The sequence below is a fragment of the Eupeodes corollae genome, chromosome 2 (assembly GCF_945859685.1).
Source record: "Eupeodes corollae chromosome 2, idEupCoro1.1, whole genome shotgun sequence".
Classification (NCBI taxonomy): domain Eukaryota; kingdom Metazoa; phylum Arthropoda; class Insecta; order Diptera; family Syrphidae; genus Eupeodes; species Eupeodes corollae.
The window spans coordinates 66,143,777-66,166,717 of NC_079148.1; the positions used below are offsets into that span (position 1 = coordinate 66,143,777).

At 33.6% G+C, this 22,941-nt stretch overlaps 1 protein-coding gene across 3 annotated transcripts in view; it reads right to left on the reverse strand.

The window, feature by feature from the left end:
• Positions 1-22,941, reverse strand: part of LOC129946903 (LIM/homeobox protein Lhx1) — a 134,410-nt gene that overhangs the window by 54,311 nt on the left and 57,158 nt on the right. The gene's annotated exons all lie outside the window — the stretch shown is intronic.

The following is a 22,941-nucleotide window of genomic DNA, read 5'->3' on the forward strand; positions in this document are numbered from 1 at the left end:
TTGAATCTAAGATATTTCAATTTCAGAACAGAGATTCTTGCGTGTTTTTCCATTTCAGCTGTTTTCAAAAAATAATATACAAAAAATTACCTTAAAATACCTCAATTCGACTCGATTTAACGCCAATGACGATTTCGATGCAGACGACGAACATTTGACAACCAACATAGACGACGGACGACGGCCTGACGATGACGACGACGTCACGGATGTTATCACAAATTCTGCACGGAATTTCACACACGAACGAGCCCAAGTATATTTTCCTCAATATACCTACTCTCTTTCTCAGTCTACTGAAAAATGTATGAAATGAATGCTATGGGTGCCGAAGGCCAACGTTTAGAGAATTGATGTCAGAACCAGAAGCAACATTCTCAAAAGTTGATTATGTGGAAGAACTCCACAATATACTCGTATCGTATCGTACCCTCATTGCATTTTACCCTGAATGCACACACACTGAATTAGAACGACCGAACGACCCGAGAGTTAATATAGGTATAGCCCACATTCTTAGGCTCGTAATAGCAGCAAATACCCCCTCGGTTTTGGCCTTAAAATGCCACAATGAATTCGAAGAGAAGACGTCGACTTTTGTATGGTGTCATGATTGAACAAAATTCTAATGCTTGTTCAATGTATGGTATACACTTGTGCCTTATCGAATAGAGGGTTTGTGGGTGTTTTTCTATTTGGGGTTGCGTGTAGATTTGAAAATGAAACTTCCACCTTATACAACATTACAACAATTACTACTATTATACAAAATACCAAACATAACAATAAAAGTTCTTTTGCTAGTTTTTATTTCTTATGGTCTAGCGTTGCGAATTTCGAACTCTTCATGGAGTTTTGAAGAAAAAAAAACAAAGAAACTAAGAACTCCGAGAGTTCAAGAAACTCCCATCATAATTCACAAATTTCTTTGATAAGGGTAAACTTAGAAAGTACAGCATCGATTTTTGTCGAATGCTCGTATTTGTGGGGTAGAGAAAGTTTGTAATGTTTTGCCGACGGAAGTCTGTTTTTGATATAATTTTGAGATGATTTTAATGTTCTCTTAGTGAGAAGGAGGTGTATATCGGAGGTAATTCGATGGAAAACTGCTTGACGCGAGCTTACAAGATTGTTTGTGATTTAAACTGAAGCTATTTTCATATCTTATGGTTCGTTGACCCTTGCACATTTATTGAGTTGAAAATCAGTTTGATGGTCCACATGTTTTTAAATAGGTTCTTAATGCTGGTATATTTATTCATATAAAAAAGGAGAACTTACCATTAGGTGTTGCTAGATACATAAAACTTCATATTTCGTCAAAATTAGGGTTAGGAATTTTGGACTTTTTCTGTGGTATTTCAAAGTACCTTATTTTTGTTTTAAACCCATGAATATCTGACAAAGTATAAGAAAAAGTGTCATAATCTTATTTGTATAACAACTCAATTCGGTTTGCCATTTCCTGAACAACGTTTGCAAATCGTACAACTTTATTACCAAAATATTGGTTCGGTTTAAGCATTGAAATAGTCAATTTATGCTAGGTAACTTTTGGTGAGGACATTATCTTGCGTCCTGAACCTGAGGCGTGCTGACCTATGGCCCCAAAAACATCCGAAAAATGTTGAAGAATTGCTATTTACGGCTTAAATTTGCAATGAGTTGGTAGCGACCATGCACCAACTTATGTGAACGTTTGAAACCGTTCGTCAACAACCTAATAGGTCCATATCAGTATGACTCCAATCTATACCCGACTTTTCTTTATCGATTTCAAAGCTGCGTATGATAGCATTTATAGAGAAGAGCTTTAACGAGCAATGTTTAGTTTTGGCATCGCCGTCAAACTAATCCCTCTGTAAGAATGACGACGGAGAAATAACTATTAAGGTTGAAAAAGATTTGTTTGATTTTAAAAAAGGTTGACAAGACGATGCACTGTCATTCGACTTCTTGAACATTTTCTGGACTAGCGGCACAATTTTCCAAAGCTCTATCCAATTATTGGAATACGCTGATGATATTGAATTTTTCGGAAGAGCGGCGAGTTTTTGAGAATTGGGACCAATTGTATACTGTCATCAAAAAAAGAACATTGAATGACGACCGACGTCTTGAACAAACCTTCACAATGGTTAACAATAACTTTGAGGTAGTTAATTACTTTTTCTACCTAAACACCGCTATAAATTCGGACCATGACACCAGCGCTTTAATCAAACGAAGAATAACTCTTGTCAATTGCTGCTTCTTTATTGGACTTAGAATGCAATTAAGAAGTCCTCTCTCGAACATCTAAAGTCACCATCCAGAAAACGCTCATCATCACGGTTCTCATTTATGGCGCTGAGGCTTGGACCCTGTCAAAGAAAGATGAGAGCCTCTTTCCTTAGAGAAAAATTTTTCGGGTGATTTTAAGTTCCGTCTACATAGATAGAGAGTGGTGGAGAAGACACAACGAGGAACTGTACAAACTAGTTAACAAAATTAAAGTCCAACAACTTAGATTGCTGGGGCGAATGGAAAACAACGCTCCAGTTCGGAAGGTCTTCGAGTCCAATCCCGAGGGACGGCGCAGTACACGCAGGTGTGAGAGGACCTCAACCATTTTAGCGTGTGAAACTGGAGACAGCTTACTAGGGACCGAGCTGGCTGGAGACACATGTTGGTTGAGGCTAAGGACTGTCCCGAACTGTTCAAAATTGTTGGAAGTAAATTTTTCTGGCCTTAAGTAGTTCTGTAGTAGAGTCACTTGATCTATTAATACAGTATCTTTTAATATGGGGTATTTTAAAAAGAAACCAACGAGATTTTGTTTCATTAAAAAGAAGGACGTAATTTTCCATGGCATGGCCAATTGAGAGAAATAAAATGGAAAGGAAACTCTTATTCCAAAATTGTGCTTTTTTGTTGTTTGTGTGCCACGGAACCCAACGATTGCAATACCTTGCTAAACCGTACATATCTTTTCATTTTAAGTAATGACATTACCTGTCAAATGTCAAAAATGACAGCTTCAAAAGTTACAGCTGCAAAAATATTGAACTGTTCAAAACGAAACCATATTTTTATAAACAGCAAAGTTTGATGTTTCATAAATGGTACTTAAAATTCTGAATTTTAAGACTCTTAAATTTTAGATCTCAGTGAAGTTTTTAATTCATTTGTTCTGTTTTCATCAGAAAGAAAAATAGCTCATAAAAAACTCATACACATTACAAAGTCCGGTAAAATTGTTTCTTATTTTCAACACCAATACCCTAAAACATTTTCTGAATTGTTGCAAATGTGGGTCATTTTCATTCGTTTTCAACCAAAAAGAAGCTGTTTAAATGGCTATAATAATATACATATCCAATATACATTTGCATAAGCGTTAGTACCGAATTTGCAGTAAATTCTGTCATTTCAGAGGAAAGAAAAATAAGGATACAATACATGTACAAAATGTGATTTACGTGCATTTTGTGTGCATTTATACGAAGCATGCCCTCACCTATAAACCAAAACTCAGACTGGCGTTTTTATGAATGTTCTGAGCGCAACCTAAAGTACCTTCGTTTGTGAATCAAATATATAGCCTGCTCGGTCGTTGGTCACCACAAAGTCAGTTATGGTTTCAACTCTGTCTATCATAAGTCATATTGTTACTATACCTAAAGCTACAAGCAACCACACTCACTCTGTCCAGATATCAGATGTACAAAACAGACACAATACAGTGGAACACACAAGGATATTATTACTCATTCTTATATGGAGCCTTAAAGCTATTTTATGATCAAAATTTCAGTAAAAAATATTCATTCTCGTACAGCTACGTTATACGCATTGCGAGAATGCTTCCTTTTTTATTTTTTAATGGGAACAATGTGATAATGTTTATTTGACAACGTTTATTGCTCGTATAGTCATAAATTTAAGTCTTTCCGTTAGATGGAAACTCACCAAGGCACAACGGAATTCAGCACCTTAAAACCGAAAAAAGGTTCAAAAAGATAGAAAGAAATACCATTTTGCATCCTCCAGTAATGTTAAGTGGATGTTTTATTAAGTTTTTTTTTAACGTCGGAGGTTCATGTATCATCATATATCTATCTCTTTAGGGAAAGACTTTTGCATTATTACCAGAAGTTTTTGGTGGAATAGCATCGTAAAAAAAAAGTTACTCTTACATATGTATTGCTGACCTACCGGCGGCCGGCGGCCGGCGGCGGCTTGACACGGTGCCGCTGCTACTACTTGAGCCTATGTAACATATAAATGGTTTAAGATTTTTATGAACTTAACTGATGGTAATGGGCCTCGAGGATCCCAATAGAAATATATACAGAAATGCAGTGTAGAACTTTAATGTTCTTTTTTTGGATATCATACCTATAACACACAAGTCTTACATGCTAATAAAAGTTTATGTTTGAAAATTTTTCCAGGAAAATTACTAACCCGGTACTACTTTGTTATATATGCGTCTCTAAACTTTTAACCATAACGAAATCGTTTTTTATGCGACTGTATCTAAAAATATATGCGTATGTAACTTAAGGCGCTATGATTTTAATTACTATCCCTGATGTATAGTTACCAAGTCTTGTAATTGGATAGAGTTCAAAATCTGTTGATTCGGTTGAGTCAGAAATTAAAGGAAAAGGTCGTATCAGGAAACGAAATATCTGTTCTAAATAAAGTCTAGCTTCTGAAAACTTTAACACATTTTATACATAAGTAAAAAAGTTAGTGAGGCCGATAAAAACATGATAAGATATGATCTAAGGTGTTGCCATAAGAGAAGACTGTTTGAAACAGTAAGTTTTGTACAATTATTGGTGGTATTTTTACTACTGTTGTAAAATAGGACCACAAAAGCATTTCTCTAAATTTGTATTTTTTTCTGCTCAAATTGAGCTTTTGCTGATATCCACGTTCGCTGTGAAAGCGTTTTTAGAACGTTTCCGCAATTTTCAAAACTGGTTATTACCTTCCTATTGCTTATATTAAGTGTCTTAATTATTGATGACATACGAAAAAGGACATTCAATTCGACATTTGCACTGCAGACGAGAAGTATTTGAGAACGCAGAGTTTTTTGGTTGAGTGTATTTTTATTGAAGGCTGAATATTTATTTTTAAAACCATAGAAGATATGACATCATTATTATTATTGGCACGTCCGGCTTGCCGAAACAGTTCCAATTAAATTTAAGACGCTCAAAGATATTAAAGTTGTTCAATTTTATAAAAATTAAGGCAGAACAAAATTAAGTCTTTGAACGAAAGCAGGTTTTATTATATGATCCAGAGACATGTTATCTATGTAGTTTCTATTTTTCAAACTTTAATCGCGTTTTAGCTCGAAATCTTATACTTTTTGAAACTGCGTATAGGTCTTTTAATTAACTTAAACCGATTAGCTTGATTTGAATCGAGTTTAAACACATTCAAAATGCTAAAACCAGTCATTTTAAGGTTTACAGATAAATTATAGAAGTCAAGAAGACTTTGTTTTCGTCTGCTCGATGTCGGAGCATTGTACGAGGCGTTAGAATAATTCCAGCTAAAAAATTAGGAGCTGTTTCTACGTATATTGAAATATCTCCTTTTAAGTTTTTCGTAGATATCTTCTGTAAAAAGTTTCATGAAAATCGGCGTGTTACACGATACTTCCCTTAACCATGAAGCAGTAGAAGACAAAGCCTCGTATGCTGCCTAAAGAGGAACAAGTAAAGCACAAACCAAAACACAGCTTTTTTTATCCTATAATTTCGACTTTTCAGTTTTGTGCTGTATTTTTCATTCTTCAAAGTATTATAAGCCATCAGTAAAACGTTTGCACCTATTGATTTATTAAAACAGCTTCAGTTCTGAAGAAACAATGATAAAACCAAAATATCTGAACAAACGATTAAGTAAAATAATCTTCCGCCGTTGGGCGCCATTTAACGACTTTTCAAAACATTTGGTGCAATTCTTGAGAATTGAAGTTTTAAAAATTAAACAACGAGTTTTTTAAGTATTTATAATATTTGTTTATGTATTTAAAGCTCATTTAACCGTTGGATAGAACGATTTGGTCAAAATGTGATTTTCGCGACTTTATTTTCATTTTGTATACCGTTAAATGCGGTTTTATTCTGTTTCATTCAGAACTTTTTGAAGTGGTTATCTTACTCTCTAATATTCGAATATTTTGTAATGAAATTGTAGTCTTATATTTACTTTACAAGTAAACTTATTTTGATATTTTTTCTAAATTATATTTTATCAAACATCACTTCAATAATTTATATTACCAACAAATATCCTTAGGCTTAATTCAAACTTCTAGCAGAACCCAACGACGCGCGTTCAAATGCTGCTTGAGATAGTAATCAGACATCTACATTTAACCTAGACTGAGTCCTCAATTTTAGCATTCACATCTCCCTTCTGATGTTAGTGTTTTTTTTTTGTTAGTTTTTTAAGGTAACAATCACTGAAATATCATATCGCTATATCACAGAACGACTAGTTAGGACCTAGAGTAAACCTTAATACGTACAGAGACATGAACCGACGATGTTGTATGTATTGTATATGGTAGAAGTGGGATTGGCGTTTACGCGTTCGTCCGTAAAAATCGTCTTATCGTGATTTTCTTCATCAGCATGAGTACAAATACAACTGAACGGAATAAAGTGGTGGTTTGCAACATAAGACTTGGGTTAATTCTGAGGTTGAGATTAATCCTTTATTCATCGTAATATACACGGGTGTGTTACTTTTAGATAAGACCTATTCAATTGATCACGAGGACGACAACGCGACAATTTTGCATCGCTAAACATTTTGAGTAAAGAAGCAATTTTTTCTTCTGTGTGTCGGTTTAATTCTGTCACTCAAGATAACAATAGAAAACCTTTAGCTGCGTTTTGGAGTATTTTTGATTTTAATCACTATCACACATCGGTTAAAGCGAGACCCAGCTGTTTTATTCAAAGATAGACTTTTCTTTTTCAAAAATGTTGCTCTTTATTTTTTAAGAGTTTCTGACCTGCATTTTTGTGTGGTGTTGTGAAAATTTCATCTCATACTCTCTTTGGTTTTTTTTTTGTAAGTATAAGTTGATCCCTTTGTGTTGTTTTTAACCTTATTTTTGAATAAACAATTGTTTTGAAATAATGAAAGAAAAATATAAGGGGTGTTGAAGGAGAGAGAACAACCAAAAAAAAAAACAACATTTGCAAACCCATCATCAGGATGAACGCGTTGACGGATTGCCTTTACCACATTCATCCACCAAAAATATAATGTTTGTGGTATTGAAATATTTATAGGGTATCCATTTCAAAATTTAATTCCACAACAAGTTTTATTTGTGTGTTCGAAATAAGAACCATAATCCCCGAGGGTAGATATGCGAAAACATCAACACAAAACAAAACAACAATATAAAAATAATAATAACACAAGAGTAAAGGAAATCAAAACATTCAAAACGGAAGGAAGGTAACAGACTGTAAGGTAATGAAACGAAAATGATATCAATTTCGCCAGGGCAGTTCCTTAATCAGGGAGTTTTGTTCATGATGTTGTTTTTTTAAACTTTCAAAAGAGATCATTGTTGTTCTTGGATGGGAATATTCCCGAAAAGGTGTTTGCTCGGAAAAAGTATTTCTTTTATAAATATTCACAAAATAAACAATTTTGACAGCTTGCTTTTGGGGAGATATATGTATACTACCACCTTTATTTTTTAATTCACAATGCTTGTGAATTAACTGATTTTGAGGTAGAAGGACTGAAGAGATACAAGAATCACTTTCTCATGATAAGATCAACTAGGCCAAGATTTCAACTCGAGGCTTCTGCAAAGTTCAAATATAAGAAGAACATTTTGACTTTACTCAATTTATTTTCTGGAATTGTAAAAAACTGAATGTGAAACAAACCTATTTTTTAAAATGTTTCCGGAACCCGCTGAAAGTGATCTTATTCTGACCTTTAATAAAATTCTTCATCACTCATGGGTTACTGTTAAAATTTTCACTTATTTTGTTTGTTTATATTATTATAAATATTGAGCCAAGTAAAGCATTCCACATTCTTGTAGTACGGCTTAAAAAAGAATCCCTGTACTTAACCAGTACGTCCAAATGAGCTTTCCTAGAAGTATGGGCATTGCGAAACAATTGTTTGATGGGAGGAATACAACTATCTATTTTACTAAAGCACTGCTTGTTAAAATTTAGATAAAACAATGATAGGCATGGGACCTTGCGGAGGTCTTCAACAACAACAAATGCCTCAGTAATAGAATAATCGCCTATGGTTTTTAGAGCTCTTATTTCAATTCTATCCATAAGACTCAAATTCGTCTTTGGACACCAACCCTTAAAACAAGAACAACCACAGCAGCAAATTTAACTATCTAACATTTTTGTTTTTCATATTTTGTTGTCTTTTTTTGTATTCCATGTTACTTTTCAATGTTTTTTTTTGTATCATTGTTTTTTCTATTTCTTTTTGTGCCACCATGCCTATTCTACATAAAACTAAACCCTAAAACTATAAAACAAGTATGAAAGCTGGCCAAGGCTTAAACCCAATCCCGATTAACCACTATCAAGTGCCGATTGAAGCCACCAAAACTGGTTCTCCTGCTTCACCCTATCAGTTCGGTCCAGTTCGGACACAGCCTACTGAACCGCCTTGTGCCATGACGTCCCGATTGTATAGGAGTCGCCTATCCACGGTCTTCGTCTGACGTGGTAGATTAGCGGAACTTCAAATCTATCCTGTATGAGACCGCATCTATCTAAAAAGAGAAATGCCTCTGGTAGAATAAAGCCGCTCAAGAGTGCACTTTCAAAATACTCGTCGTTCGGATAGAACGCCCCGAAAATTAAATTGTTGGTCTAAGACATAGCTCTTGCAATGTGACCTCGAACGAGTTTTATCACGAAATTGTCAATTCTGTTGATTCGAGCCCCGTTGTATAGGACCTCGTTGGAAAAGAAATGCACATAAGAAGATTCGGCTGTTCGATATAAGCCAGAACAGCTTCGTAAACACTGCCGCTCCAACACCCGAAACTTCTCCATCTGGGAAGGGGCAACGTTAAACCACACAGGATAACCATCAACGATCATAGGCCGTATAGGGTCATGTAGCAAATTGCCTTCACTCTGTGGTCAAGCCGACTGCTGTAAAACAGCCGTTTCGTCAGAGCGAAGGTTCCTCTGGCCCTGGTCAGAGCAGCATTTATATGTTTGTCGAAATATAAATATTGATCTAACCAGATACCGAGGTACTTCACAACACTTTTTCTCGCTAATGGCTGCCCGTGAAAATCAACAATGACCATCTTGCGCCAATTCTTGCACGTATCCCTCGTCGACCTAGCCAACGGAGTCCGGAACAGAATTGTCTCCAACTTCGGGACATTTACTTCCAGTCTCCAGTCTTCGCAATATTGCTGAATCTTGTCGAAATCACGCTGCAAGAGAATTCTAATAACCTCAATCTTTCGGGCCGTTCTGTACGCAATTAGATCGTCGGCGTACGCAATTGCCCTTGTAAGACTACCTATCAGATCGCTGGTTTAAATGCTAAAGAGAATCGGCGAATTCACCGCTCCCTGTTGAAGGACCATTTTTAATTGAGAATGTTATGGTAGAAGTTACATTGCCACTTTTGACAACAAACTTTCTTCATTAAGCATATCATAAAATATATACAACAATGGCTTGCTAATGCTTGCAAGCCTGCTCAGGTTTAGGTAAAAGACCCTCTAACCATACGGTGTCAAAGGCCTTTTCCAGATCAACCAGAACAGCACCCGTGCATTGTTGTTTTGATTTATTCCATTGGATATCAGAAACGAGTTTAGACGCAACATGAATTGTGTCATGACCCGCCTTGAACCCGAACTGTTTATCCGGAGTCCGTATTGTTTCTTTTTGAAAACTTTGCTGATACTCGGAAGAAGACTTATCGACCGAAAATTTGACGGGTTGGGAGCTGTCCTTTCCCATTTTCGGGAGAGGATGAACCACAGCGGTCTTCCAATGCACTGGATAATATGCATTTTCAGTGCTTGTTGAAGAGTGTGGTGTAAACGTCAATTGCTTCCATCGGTAAACGTCTTAGTATAACGTTTTATATACCATCGACACCTTCTGACTTCTTATTGAATTGAAGATGAGGTGAAGTTCAACCTATGTCACTAACAAGGGACTTGCTCCCATTTCGGCGATTATGGCATTTGCCAAGGAATCGTCATCGAACCGCATGAAACCGCGGTTCTCAGATCGCCATTGAGTAAGTAGGGCTTTGTTTTCCAGGTCGTGGTTGGGGCGAATGCTAATATTCACCTTGTACATTTGCTGGAAAGCAGCTCCCACTGCCTCCACTTTTTTCTTCGGATCTTCAATTATATAAAAGTCATCGTCAAAGATGGCTTCTTCTGGATCTATCTGCGCTGTTCTGAGTACGTCTCTGTTCTCTTCGGTTCTTTGGAGTTTCAAACTCGGAAGGTCATTGTAGTTCTTTTCCTGAATTTCTTGTTGATTTTAAGGAACATACTAGGGTCACTAGTTTTAACTGACCGGATCTTAAGGTCCAAGTACTTGTTAATTGAAAACCTGTAGTTCTCCTTAATCAACAGATTGACATTTTTTATTGACGGCTTCAGTGTCCTAACCTGTAAATCATGTGGGTCTGTAAGTCGTCTGTACAAGTTTTTGAGTCTTGTCAGTAAGCCGCTCTAGTGCCTTCGCAATCGCGTTTCTTTTAGCGTCCATTTGGTCCCGTTCTTTGTACTTTGGTATTGTTCGTTTATTGTTCGGTCCATCTGTTGTAAATATTGGTCAATTTCTGATACCACGGATACTAGTATGATGGTAATAATATCGGAGACTTAACGAAGCCCTGGGGAACACCATCGTTTATTTTGTGGATAGGTATCTCATATAAACCCGTCCAATACTAATTAAATAGCATGGTCCCAAAGGGAATTTTCACCCAACAAAGAAGAGATTTATCAATACTAAATGCACTCTTTTTCAATAAGAGACCAACTTTCGAAAATTGACCATAAAAAAGATAAACAATGCCATTTTTCAGCAGTTGGTCAAATTGCTCTTAAACAAAGTTAAATAATGCCAAATTATTTTGAGAAGTAAGACCAACTTATTTTTTTTTCGTAAGTATAAGTATACTAAGGTATGTAAGTAGGGCATGCTGTCAACTGTTTCAGTAAGAAATACGTTTTCTTAAATCCATAATTTTGAATTTAATTGTCAGTTTATTCTGTAAACTCAAAATTTTCATACATTTTCGAACAACATCTGCGAAAATATTGAACTAAAATTCGGAGTATGTCACCGCAACTCTAAAAGCTTTAACTCAAATTTTCAATCGTAGTTTTCTCCCTAGTAGTGTCTACATATTTGGTATGATATTATCATTTCAGTGAGACAACGGGTTGGTTGAAATTTCGAAAATATCACTGCCCTTCAGGCGTCCATATCAAACGATACAAATCAGTCAATTCCACTGCATTCTCAAGAATTGGGCATCGCTGAGACCATATTAGCACATTTTTCGAAAGGATCTTACTTTACACCAATACCGATGGACTATTTTAAACCAAGTTTTCAAGTCTTTATATACATAAAACCTTTTTAAGTTTGTTTTAAAAATTGTCTGCTAACACAAAATTTTATTAGCAATTGAATTATTTAACTTTTTTGAGAACAATCTTTTTAGACTTTTGTACTAAAGTTTTTACAATTTTCTTGTTTACTATCAGCTGCGATAATAAATCGTATTTTCGAATCAAAGTGAAATTTTCTAATTCGTCTTTGTTTTTGAGTTTAGGTGTTGTTAAAATTTTACCAGAATTTCAGTTTGTGGAAGCAAGTTTTAAAAAAAATGTATATTTAAAAAGACTATAGAATGGATATGTTTTTCTATCAATACAAAAAATTGTTAGAAAACACCCTGTTAAAACTCAGGTCTTATACGAGGATGATGATGACATTGCTTTACATTTCTTAACCTACAAAACTACCAAATCAGCTTTTTTCGCTTCTTCTAATATACTGAATGACTTTTTGAAAATCATTAACAACACATTAGTAATGCTACAACCTAGTATGCACAGGTAAGCTTTTATCACACCTCTTAACATGTGAAGTTTGTAACCAAAACAACTACAAAAAGCAAAGGTACCTATTATAGTTATAGAAACCTCCTTTTAGGCAAATGGAGCGCAACACCATATCTAAAGTTTCTAATTTACGTTTTTTATGAGCTTCAAAAGTCTTTAAAAATAAAAATCAGTTACAGTTTTATTTTTTAAGATTTGACGATATGCTTGTATGAAAGTACCTATGAATTCCAGGAAATGCGACTATTAAATAAATTTAAAAATATGTTTAAAGTGTTGCAATAGGTTTAAGTACCAAACACATATGTATGTATGCAAGTAGGCACCCATATTATAGGTTAGGTATATATGGTGCATTGTACGTATCTGAGACTAATTAAAGTTTAAATAAACCAACACCGTTTTTGTTTTACTAACCGAAACTGATTGTAAAATTAAATTTTTATGAGGTGAAGGCTACAAATAAAAAAAAAGTGCTTTGGATATAAAATCAAGTAGGTATTTCCTTTAGATTTAGGTTAATCTTGAAATGTGTGTAGAGACGAAGTTAAAACAATCTTGTAGCCCACATCGTGGTTTTGACCATAGTATAGCTTTGGTTGTAAGCATGGAGAAGTAGAACTGCAATTCCTTGGGCTGTAAAAGGTATTTCTATATAACAGCGAAAATACTTTCAAAGTTGATAATCTGTGAGTCTTTCCTAGAAGAATGTCATAATTCACTCACAAATGAATAATCCTTTTCACCCTTATACATTGTATCCTTGCTACAAAGCTGAAACAAATTAACAGCGCATTAACTTGTTTTATTTTTATAATACCAAAAATAAATAACCTTAATAAAAATGCCGAAAGGTCCTCAATGAATGCGGTTTTTTTAGTAAAATAAATGGAAGATAGAGGTCGCAAGTTGTACCTGTTTATGGTTAGCACATTAACATGGTCTATATAAATGTGAGTCTATGGCAGGTTGGTTCTTCTTCTTCCATCATCATCTTTTTCATTATTGAACCCCCCCTTATACATATATGTAGGCTTACCGATTGTTCGATTGAACTCTATTGATAGAATCCGCCAGCACACATGATGGGAAAACATTCTGCCCATTAAAAATTATACTAATCACCTGGCCCCCAATGGTGAAGCCCCAGCACAGCAGGACGTACTCGAAAAATGCACGTTAAAATGCGAATCATATTCGCGCTGCTGATGCGAGGACCGTTCGTGTGTGTGATGTAGGTTCTCAGGAAATCTTTCAGCTTCCATCGATCGTCGAATGTTCACCGTCGTTGTCTTTGTCTTTCTCTTCTTCAGTCAACGGCCATAACTTGGTTATGGTTACCCGTCGGTATATTATGTGAAAATGATATATGAAATGTTTTGGAACTATTTCTGATCCTACTGACAGATGGACACTGGTTCTGACACCTGACCTGAATGTTGGCAAATGTTTGTAGCTTGAGTTGAAGATTGAGATTTAGCAACAACAACAAAAATATACACAAACAGCTTAGCCTTTTCTAGGATAACAATAATTATAATAACCGCATTATATACGAATATACATATACATTGAGTTGTGGTTGATTATATGTGGGCAAATAAAGGGTAAGGCACAGGACCTCACACACATCTGAGAAAAGAAACAAGCGCGATCACATCAAGATCAAGGTAATTCGCTTTGTTTGATATTCCGAACATTCTATAGGTACTTTATATGATCTGTGTTTTGTAGGAACCTTGTCACTGGATGTCTGATGTTGAGAAGTTGGGAATATATGGGATACGCATCATCTACCTGAACCCACGCTCGACTTTACTATTGTCTAGGGATTTGCCTTTTCGAAAGCGTTGATCTTTTTATTTTAATTTTATATGATTTCTAGGAGTAACTCTCTCCTACATGCTGCGATGATACTGATGCTGATGTTTTGAGAACAATGTGTTGAATATCGAAAACATTATAATGTATATCTCTGCGTGTGTAAATCAGGAAACGGGATTATACTAAATAGATATGTCATTTAAATCCATATATGAGATAAGACCTTTTCCGTTTATAGTTTTTGTACATACGAATAAATTCGAAATGGGATAAACGCGTGTATACATGAGCTGAGCACACGCATCATGTTCTTGTTGTTGAGGATGAATTTTGTCAAACAAGATTAAAATCAACTGGGATACCTTTTGTTAACGTCTACAGGCTTCTTGTAGCCAATCCCTTTTTTTGTTGTATCTAGGTATGAATACGCGTCAACTATAGATACTTGTGTAAACGATGACAAAATTTAAAAGTGGAAGTCTTAATGCGGATTTGACTATAAGCTTGTTTGGTTTTTAAAATTAATGGATTATTACTGATTTCGCGGAAAAGATGATTTATATTATTTGCTTATATTTTAATGGTGATAAAAGTTAATAAAACAAAATGTACTTATAGTGAAAAGATACTTTATCTTTAAGTTGTTTGGGTTTTGTCTTAAACCTATCAAGGAATTAATTTTGGAACAGATTTCTCTTACTCATACTCGAATTACAATACTATTTTAATTGTTTCTTAAAAATGATTCATTTAACATTCTATTAGGTTTTTATAGCATTTTGGAGAGAATATCAATTCTGCTTGATGCAGATGTCTAATTTAGAATATTAAGGCCGTTTTCTCTTACTATTGCCTAACTTTAGGCAAACTTTCAAGCTGATCGACTTAAGAGTTCATTAAAACTCTATAGTTAGAACATAAGTTAAACTACTTTAGATTTTTAAAAATATCGCTGTGATACGAGTAGTTATTTTTGAAAATGAAGACGAAACTGTCAGTTTCATAAGTACTTTTCTCTTTTTAATGTATCGTGTTTTTATTAAGATTAGTACTCGTTAAGTGAAAATATCGTGTCCAAAACAACAAGGAATACATTTTTGATTGAAGGATAAGATAGATAAGTTATTTATTTTTTCAATTTTCTTATAAGTACAATATTTCATAACAAAAGATATACAAAGCATGGCTTTATAAGCCGGAGAAAAAACTACTTAAATAAAAAACAAAAAAATACAATATTTGAGTAAAATGAGAATATTTCACAAAATAAGTTTCATAGTTAAAAATATGTAAATATAAATATTAAAGAAAAAAAAATTAATTATTATTTTCATAATGTGACTTTTAGTCTTTGAACCATAGAGAACAATGTTCATCATTAAAGTATATTTTGATATCTATATATAGTATAAAAAAGCAGTAAATGTTCAATAAAAAGTGTGATTTTTAGTTTAGCCAAAACAAAAAAAAAATGAAGAAAAAAGAAAAAAAAAATGGTAATGGGCTTTTAGTTTAGCTTAAACAGATAATGATTTGTATGTGAGAAAAAAATAGGAAGAAGAACCGCATATTTCTCAAGTTTTTTTTAATTTTAAGGGCTTTTAGTTTGGTTAAAACGAAAAAAAGCTGAAGATACAATTACTGTAACATCTTGTTACAACTCAAACAAATTCAAACACTCGTTTTGATATTTTCTTGCATGTGAGACATAGCGTATAAGAGGCTTCCAGCCACGATTTCCGTTTAGTACACCGACACATTTCTCTTGGGAAAGAAAACTAGTAGAGCCTTCAGATTTCCTGTAATATTGGACAAAGTGCTAAAAAATGCAAAACATCTTCGATTTGACCAAGGTTGCAAAGGGAACAAATCGAGCATTTCCGTTCTGATCTTGAAGATCAAGCTCATTTCAGAAACTGTAAACTCTTCTCTAAAATAGTTTCCTTCACCACGTTTCAGATTAAGTTATCTGTATATATTCCTGGATGTTGATGCAGTCCCTCGCGCAACACAAAGCCTATACATCAAGTCATCTATTACAGAGATACATTCACATAGTGCATTTTTTAATGCTTCCACATTGTCCACTGGCAATGATATCGAAAGCTTATGTGCTTCAGCAAGATCATACCAGTTTTTGACCGGACTATATCTACAACTAAAACAAATTTTAAAGAGTCTTTTTGGCAAGTTCTGGTCGGACCGCTTCATAACTTTTATCATAAAATCGGTGTTAGCCTTTAAATTTTTCAAGAAAATTTGAGGTAAGCCTGACCCTAGGAGGATAGCATAATTAGGGGTTTTGATAGGTAACCTAAAAATTTGCCTGAAAAAAACCTCTATATATTTTCCATTTTATCCAACTGTTCGAAACTATATACTCCATTACCATAGCAAAAACAAGTATTAACGGTGGCATTGAAAACTTTGAGTTTTATAGTTATATCTACGAGTTTATTTGCGAAGAACTAGGACCACATTGTATTTATTGCAATTTTTGCAGCGTTTGTTTTTTCTTTATTTAAAGGTTTGAATGTTGAGATTATATGTCATTGTATATCCTCAATTATCTCATCGTCTAAAGTCCAATTTAGCCCATATCCAATTGATCTATTTCGAGATCTGAAAACCATTATTTTGGATTTGGTGGTATTTATTCTAAGATCACATAGATCACAAAACTGTTTTAGCTTGTTAATCTGGGGCTATAGAGTTAGCGGACTGCTTGATTAAATCACTAGATTGTCAGCATAAAGCATGACTTTAAGATCAATATTCCCGAACTGAACTCCCCCAGGCATACTGTTTTCGACATCGTTCATATACAGTTCAAACATGATAGGGCTAAGAACACATCCTTGAGGGACACCTGCTTCACAACTAAATTCTCTAGATACTTTTCTACTATTCTGAACAGATGCCATCATGTTTTCGAGAATTTTTTCGTAGACTCTGATAAATCTAGTAGATAGGCCAATTTCTGAGAGCTAATAAAGTAGGGACACTTGTACTGACTTCCAAAAAGTTTTCGAGTCCTTGCATTCAACGAGCTTAAAAACTGTGTTTTTTAAATAAAGTTCTTTTTTCAGATTGCATAACCTTTTGTATTCTTGGTTTGATTGTAAATACAGTGATTTAAAAACTGCGCTATTTATTTTTTTTTATATTGTTTTAAGAAAGCAAAAGATTTTGTCCTACTTTTTTTGCATTCTTCGTCGTACCATACAGACTGAAAGGTATTTCTACATTGGGAAGAAAGTTCTGCAGACTGTCTAATCACTGAAGAAACTATGTTAGTTATAGAATCTATGGAGTCAGATGTCACACTTGGCATCGGAACTAGCTGATGATTAACTTTAATTTTATATATATTTGCATGTCTTTCATTCCATTTTAATTTATCATTGCCGGTTGTTTGTAGATTTACTAATAGTTTTTCTAATTTGCAAAAGACAACTATAGAGAGATGAAACGAATAATTAGCTAGATAGGTCTTAAAGTCATCAATTATATTTAGAAATTCACCTTTAATAAGACAGTAGTCTATTACAGAGAAACCCTGAGCAGACACGAAAGTGATGTTTTAGTTTGAGTCACTTTGAGATGTTCCATTTAAAACGAAAAAAATAAAGTCTTCAATCAATCCTAATAAAAGTTTCCCATTTTGGTTTAGACAATTCTCAAAAGATTTTCTTTCGCTAGAAAAGTGGAAGTTATTTAAGACCAAATTGAGGGATAACTAAGCATTAATTAGGGTGATTTTTTAAAAGCTGTAGGCAAGTTTTCAAAAAAAAACACAAAATTAAAAAAAGTGCATGAAATCTTTATTTGAATCGATAGTACGGTCCATATTATTTAATGTTTGAAGATTACTTCATGCCAATGTTGACCTTGAATGCTTCTCAAGTGGTTTATCCGCTAAATCCAATTTTGGCATACTCTTTCCAGCTTGTCTGTATAGACACGAGCTTTAACATAGTTTTACAAAAAATAGTCTAAAGGCCAATTGACCAGCCTCTCAATAAGCCCATTGTTGTGCGTGCTTGGTGACAGTGAATCAAAACACGAAAAGTGCGTTAGCTGTTTAAACCAGTGTTGCCAAAAATATAACATCTAAGAAATCACCCTTTAGAAAATATGCGGTTTACTACGCCAAAGACTAAAAAGGCTTAAAAAAACCCATATGAACATACATAAGTGAACGAATTGTTATCGTGACCATATTCTAAATATTGTAGCACCCGCTGCACAAGTATTTTGTTGAAAACACACACTTATATATATTATCAACAATTAAAAATGGGGTTGGGTTCCATATCCCAATTTTTACATTCCCGTTTCTTAAAATCCCGTTTTTCATAATCCTGTTTTTATGTTCCCGATTTTGCAATCGCCCAACTTTTGATTGCAAAATCGAAATTTTAAAAATATTGTATATCAATATTAATAGAAATGCGAAATCTGTCTAAATTCATTTTCTTGTAACCTTTAACAAATGTAAAATATCAAAAAAAAAGAATTTAAAGTAAAACAGTTTTTTTTAAACAAAATAAACTCAAATCAATTCACAAAGTATTCTGTTTTCATAATTATTTTAATTGAACTTTATATTAAAGGCTATACGACGCAAAAAAAAACAAGTTTTAATCGGATTTTAACAAGTGGGATTCCGATACGCTTCATAATATTACATTCAAACCTTTGACTCCTATTTGTCGGGATTTGACGAGATTTTAAATTCCGTATTTCTAATTTATCGGGATTTTTAATGAGCGCGTTCTTAAAAGAATTCTGGAATTTTTAAAAAGCGTAATTTCAATACGCTCCCTTCAAAATGCATAGTATTTGCAAAAGATTCTTCATTTTTTACTTGATCTTACAATTTCGTTCGTAAAACTTATTTGTTTGTTTCAACAGTTTTGCTTTATCCAATTTTTCAAAGTATACTCATTTAGCGACTTTTATATTAAGTTCAAATCGCAAAAACTTGGCATAGGAAAACTTATTTGACTTTAAAATTTCAATTTGGTTTCTAAGATTAACATCATTAATAAGGAGAGTCACACGATTATTTCGTTTTAAATAATAAGTGTTTTCGTTTCTACTCTAAAAATTAAGCAGAGATCGTTTTTTTCAACTAATTAAAATAAGAAAATTCCAATTTTTATAAAATTCTATTCTTTTAAATATCAAAACAAACAAAAGAAAATCAATATTTCTATGTCAAAACCCTTTGTTTTCTTTTCAACATCCATTTTTTTATCTGGAGTTATATAAACCTAAGGTTTATTAATTATAAAGTTATAAATCAACAGTTGAAAACGTTAACTTTGAGAGAATAAAATCAAAATCACGAGTTAAACTAAAAATCCTCGAGTTATGCTAAACTTTGACTGAACAAAATAGTCCCTAGTTTATTTTTAACACGAAAGATTTGCTTACAAAATGTTACACTGTTTTAACTTTTAATTTAACAGTTTTTGGTTGATTTGAGGTAAGTTTTATTTGCAAAGAATGTTAAAGTCACCAGACCTCATTTATTCGTGCCGTTTACCTCTTTAAGACTTGTTTCTATAAATATATGTACGTTCTATAAAGATGCAGTGATTTTTGTTCCCATTATTTAACACGACTTGCTTAAAAGTTTTTTTGAATACTTAACAGTTTAATTTTTGAATTGAATTTCTTTCTTTGAAACTCTGGAAAATTTTTATTTTAATATAATTCTTATTGAATAAATGAAATATTGGACTAATTTTGGTAAACTTAAGTCTGATTGCTGCCAAAAGAGTGTCCAAAAATAATGTTCAAATGTTACTGTCATCAAAGCTTCTTTATACCATATTTTCTTGTGTGAAATATTAAATTCAACTCAAAATTTTACCCCTGTAAAAAATCTATACCTAATGTGTCAGAACTGTTTAAAGCCTACCAAGGAAATTTAAAAAAAAAGGAAATTTATGTACAACTTATTTTGCACGACTTGGAAAACATTAAGATTTCAATTTACTGCGTATAGACTTCGACTTTAAAATTTAAAAAATTAGAATTGAATTTGAAATAAAAACAAGATAATTCTAAATTTTTCTTTCAATTCACAGTCCCGCAAATAAACCAAATGTTTATTTATTTCAAATCATCAGATATCATCAATTCAAAAAATGTTATTCACGAATCCATATGGAAAGTATATATAGATATACAATATGATGATATCCTGTGATATAGCAAACTTATTCAACATGTATACATATATACAGCCATATACATACTTATGAACATTTTATAGCCTTGAGCAACCTGATGCCAAGCTTGAATACAAAAAAAGTAGGTAGGTATATTTTTATACTGAACAAAATTTGCAATTCAAATTTTGATGGTTTTTCATATAATTTGAAAACCTTTTCAGCTTCTGGAATATTTTCACAACCAAAACAAAAAAAAAGAAACATATCTCACACCTTCATATAGTAAAGATTTTGTGTTGTGTTCTTTTCGAAAATTCATCATTAAAGTGCAAATTTTCCAATCAGAAACTTTTTCAAAAAAAAAGCAAATTATGATGATTTTCCTCATGTATTATTATCATTGCCTATTTTAAGCGTCCTTGTTTTATTGAAATTCATACATTTTACAAAAATATATGATACAAAGTTTAAAATTAATATTTAACGTATTAAAGCATTTTATATTTCCCGAAGTAGGCATAGGTACATTTATTGTATCGCGCACTTGCAGCAAAATTAAATCGTTTTTCGTAAATTATTCAACAAAATTTTACGCTTTAAATGCTAAAAGAAACATCACAAGTAAATGCCCCACAGCGATTTTGTGTACATACATAATAATTCCCTTTCTACTGGAAATAACTTCTTCCTATACTCCACCTATCTATATCTACCTACCTATACCCAATAGAAGCTCTTATTTTAAAGAGCTCATCAACCACACAACACATACTTTTCAACACCAAACATTTTTGTAGCAAAATTTAAAAAATAACAAAAAAAAATAAAATATAAAATGGAAGAAAATCCACTTTAAATGGAACACCACACAAACTTTTGGATATATCATCACCAGGAGAGTGAACATTTTGTCAGATTAACTTTGTATATTTATATGTATGTATCTATGTATAAAAGTACACAGACACATAGCCCCAAACCCCAAAAATCTCCTTTTTCTATCTATGTATATGTATGTGTACTCTATATGTACCTTTGAGTATATACTTTTACCTATAAAACACACAGAACAGCCATTTCAATTTTTGTTTATTTGTATGAGTGTGTATCTGTGTGTAAATGTATGCAAAAGTGAGGGAGTGTGAACATGAAAATGGAAAAGGACTTTTTTTTGTTCGTTTCTACTTTTTTCTACTTAAAGTGTACGTGACATAAGACTCCAATACATTTGTGAAATTTATGAGATCATGCGCTCTGGGGAAAATCCCATAACAAAAATGAATCGTACTCCATTTTTATGCTCTCTCTTCTCCCCTTAACCCCCCCTCTTCGAAAAAACCCACCTCTTCTTTACTTTCTCATATCAAATCGTCCTTTCAAAGGACTTGCGGAGAAGAGTCCCAATATAAAAAAAAATAAATTAAGCTCGGGTATAGAAAAAAAAGAAATATCAAAAAGTACCTGTTCGTATCTAAAAAAGTGACATACACACATTTATATTCTGTGACCCCCATTCCTCATGCGATATTTTTCAACCCCCTCTCATATTTATGCATGGAGCTGAATACACAGAAGATCCCTTTTATTTTTATTCCTTCTGATGATGATGATGCTTCTACCTTATTTCTATATGTACTCGAAACGGGAATCGATTTTAGCTTTGAATTTGAATAGGAAGATAAAAATGGAAAACAGTATCCTATCCACATCCTGCCATCAGTATCTGAGTACACATGTATGTAGTACTAGAATTGGGACTTAAGGGTATGAAAGCTGAGCGCGTCCTCTGGTCTTGGGGGCAGCTTAAGCCCTTTTTTTCATATTCCACCCACCCAAAGAATTCTTTTTTTCAAATACTATGGATGCCGTTATTTTAGGTAGATATGTGTGTATGTAGGGTACATCTGTGTATGAAGGGATTTATACGTTTGCAGCTTTTATAGATACGACATATAGCCAGGATATTTATGGTCATAACTGGGGAGAGAGAGAAAAAATTGAGGGGGAAAACTTCTCTATCTCTATACATGTACGAATATATCTCTTTATCCCCGGATGGTAATGGAACAAAGACAGGAATCCTTAGGTTTTTCTTCTTCTGTTCTGTTCATCTGGTTTATATTGCCTGGAATGCTACTTCTGCTTCTGGGCTTTAGTATGTAGTTTTGTGTCTTTTATCTCGACGAAAGATCTTTGCCATTGGTTGAGTAGATATAGAGATTCACAATAACCATTCAGAACGACAACGACGACTACGACGAAGAGATGAAGATTCCCTTGAGAGTGCAAGGGTGGTTGATGGTGATGGCACCATGGGTATAACGTACATATAAGGTGGTGGAATAATGGGGCTTGAAGTGTATGTACCTACGTAAAGTACACGTACGTTTATGGCATTGGAATTGTCATCGTTAGCTTGAAGTTTTGTAAAATTTTGGAATTTGGTTTGGGGCTGGGGGCTCTATGAGGGATTTTGTTTTTTGGGAATGTGTGCGTTTGTGTTTGCCTTTGTGAATGGAATGATGAAATGATATAGCTTTGTATAGAACACAAATCAGGAATATGAATGTTGCATAATGGAAATGGGGGGATACAAAATTGCTTTAAAAAAAAGCTGTTTGTTGTGCCCTCAACAATGGTGATGGAGTTTTTGTTGTTGTTAACGATAAAGTACAAGTATACTACCCTTCATTGGCAATATTTTTAAAAGAAGTCTTATTTTCTTTGCATTTTTTTAAAAATGAAGTTAGCAAGACATTGTTTGTAGTGAGATTT